This window comes from Mus musculus, chromosome 6, assembly GCF_000001635.26.
Source record: "Mus musculus strain C57BL/6J chromosome 6, GRCm38.p6 C57BL/6J".
In the NCBI taxonomy this organism is placed as follows: Eukaryota; Metazoa; Chordata; class Mammalia; order Rodentia; family Muridae; genus Mus; species Mus musculus.
This window is the reverse complement of record NC_000072.6, coordinates 48796632-48799285: the sequence shown is the minus strand read 5'-3', so window position 1 is coordinate 48799285 and position 2654 is coordinate 48796632. Positions and strand designations below refer to the sequence as shown.

General features: G+C 46.8%; 1 long non-coding RNA gene across 1 annotated transcript; it reads left to right on the top strand.

Moving 5' to 3' along the window:
- The first annotated feature begins 437 nt into the window (after positions 1 to 437).
- Gm30781 lies at positions 438 to 1196 on the top strand. The gene is made up of 2 exons (XR_377645.2): positions 438 to 553; positions 1107 to 1196. It is a non-coding gene; the product is annotated as a predicted gene, 30781 (long non-coding RNA).
- The last annotated feature ends 1458 nt before the right edge of the window (positions 1197 to 2654 follow it).

The window sequence follows — 2654 nt, the reverse complement described above, 5'->3', positions numbered from 1 at the left end:
AACATGGTATGGTTACTGTTGGAGCCAGATGCCAGATGCCAGGAGCAGATGATGGCACCCTGCAGGCTGAGGGGCAGCAATAAATCATGGTGACAATAGAGAATCTGAGATGATGAGGCCGAGTGTGAGGTCAGACACTTGAGCTGAGGAAGCAGTGCTATCCACTGTGTTCCTCCTCTCAAGGACAAATGTGGGGAGATGGAGGGCTGACAGGAGATGCTTGTAGGTGATTCCCAGGGAGGTGACTCTGAGAAACACTTGCAGCTACTTCCCCAAAGCTAAGTGGTTCCAAGGATGCTTGAATCGGTTGTGTAGAGAAAAGGATAGGCCAAGCTGGGAGATGGCTGAGCACCAGATGCCCCATGTGATTCTCAGAGTGCCGTGAGGTAAGGCTTCTGTGACCTCACAGGGTAAATCCCTGTCCTAGTAAGAGCAGAGTGCTTAGCCTGAGGACAACTCAGAGTCCAGCAAGGAGGGCTGGGATTCACACTGAGCACGTGTGTCTGCCCAGGCTTGGGATGTTTTCTGGGATGGACTACCTGAAATTCATCACGTGAGTAGCTCACTCAGTGAGAGGCACTTCTTCATTAGGGTCTTTATGAGATGGAGAGACAAAGCATAGTGAGGGACTTGAAGTGTCCCTGTCTGAGGACAGCCCACCCTAAGAAGAGCTAGAGGCAGCAGGAATCAGTCTCATAGCAGTGGGACTGACCACTAAGGTCAACAGGGAGACAAATCCCTCGAGTCACCAGGGAGAAAGGCCTTGGAATGATGCCACACGGGTTTATCTGGACCAGGACTCAAGCCCCCAACCTAGGGCAGGAAGGAGGGAACAGTGCTGTTGCCACACCCACATTAGACCGTCACTCAGGGAAGGAGTCCAGGGAAGGAGGCAGAGCATCCCTGCCACTGGTGTCTGATCTTCCCTGGGGACTTCAGTCCCTGGCAGTAGCAATCTTTGCATGTGCACTCAGAGAGCTGCCACAATATGTGGCAAAGATCAATGTCAGTATCATGGGAAACACCATGACAGCACCCTCCCCTCTCATTCTGTACTTAGACACAGGTTTTCACTTTGTGTGTTGTATGTGTGCTCATGTCTGCAGGTCCACATCCGTGTGTGTGAAAGTGCATGACAAGAACATTGGATGATGTCACATATCTTCCTCTACAAATATACATGCTGTTATATGAGACAGGGTAATTTAATGTTCAGGCTTTGTTAATAAAATGGCGACCTCACCCCAGGTACAAGCTCCCAATTGCTAGAATAGTGTGCTCAGTGCAGTGGGAAAACATGGTGGTTCCTCATGCTACATCTAAGTACATGGGAAGAAGCTGGAGAGAGGTGTGGTCAGCCTCTGTTACCTCATATAGGCTGTTGCCATGGTTAAAGGCTGTGGTGTTAGTGTGAGGAAGCTCAGAGATGGGCTGGGATCTGGAAGGAACTGCAGGTGTGTTGGGCTGTATGTTGGGAGAAATATATACAGATCCCGCGATGAAGTCCTGATTTCACCTCAGTGTGTTGTACTGGGCAATAGAAGGTGGTAAAGGGTGTGAGGCACAATGTGGTCCTTGAAGTGGTTTTTAACAGGACCCATGCTATAGCAGTACAGATGGTTGTAGTCAGTATCAGAGGGATGTGTGCCAGGGAATTGCCAAACAAGGACTCAGGGAAATGAGACTCACCAGAGAATGAGCCCAAGGGGTGATCACAGCCAGCCTGTACCACAGACAGGTGCATTATAGACAAGTGCAGGATGAATTTCTGTTGTTCCCCAAGCCAGGGACAACTGTCAGCTATGGCAGCCTGTAGTGTCCAGAGCAGGAAGAAGATGCTTCACAGAATCCTATTGTCTGGAGTTCTGAAGGGACTTTTCTTCTTCACAGCAGTCATCTTGTCTTTTTTACCCTTGAGTTGTCCTCAACATGACTGGAGGCAGGCACTCAATAGAAAACACTATTCTAGCACTCTACCTAACCTTGTACACGCTCTACATTTAAAATTAAATTGTATGTAATTTAGTGTGCACTGTTCTAGTGTACATACATATACATACATATACACATACATATACACACAAGTATACATATACACATTCAGAAATATACATACATAATACACATATATACATACATATATGTATATGAGTGCATGCATCTTCAGGTATACAGGCTAGCTAATATTACTAGGAGAAAAGACCTGAATGGCTGTGATTGGGGCTCAGTTAAGTTCTTACTATGTTCCAGATCGAACACATCAGGAGTCCTGGTAAGAAGCCTAAACAGCAGGGAATACAAGCAAGTCTGCAGAGTGGCGTGCCATATAAAATCTCTGGGAGAGAACACTATACACATGCTATGAAGAGATGCCTCTGGGAGAAAATGCCAGTGAGCATCTGGTCTAAGACTCAAGGCTGGAGCCTACAGAAGGTTAAAGACCAACTTACACTACCCACCCTCAGTCAACACATGCAGCACAAAGTAGTTAGGAAGGTTTTTCCAGTAAACAGCACAATCTCCAGGTTTACAGTGTGATCAAACAAACAAGGTGTTAACAATTTGTTCCCAAAAAATGATCTTAAAAGTTTTCAGGTATTTCCCCTAAAGTACCAGTCCAAAAAACACCTGTGTGCCTGGACAGCCTTTGAACT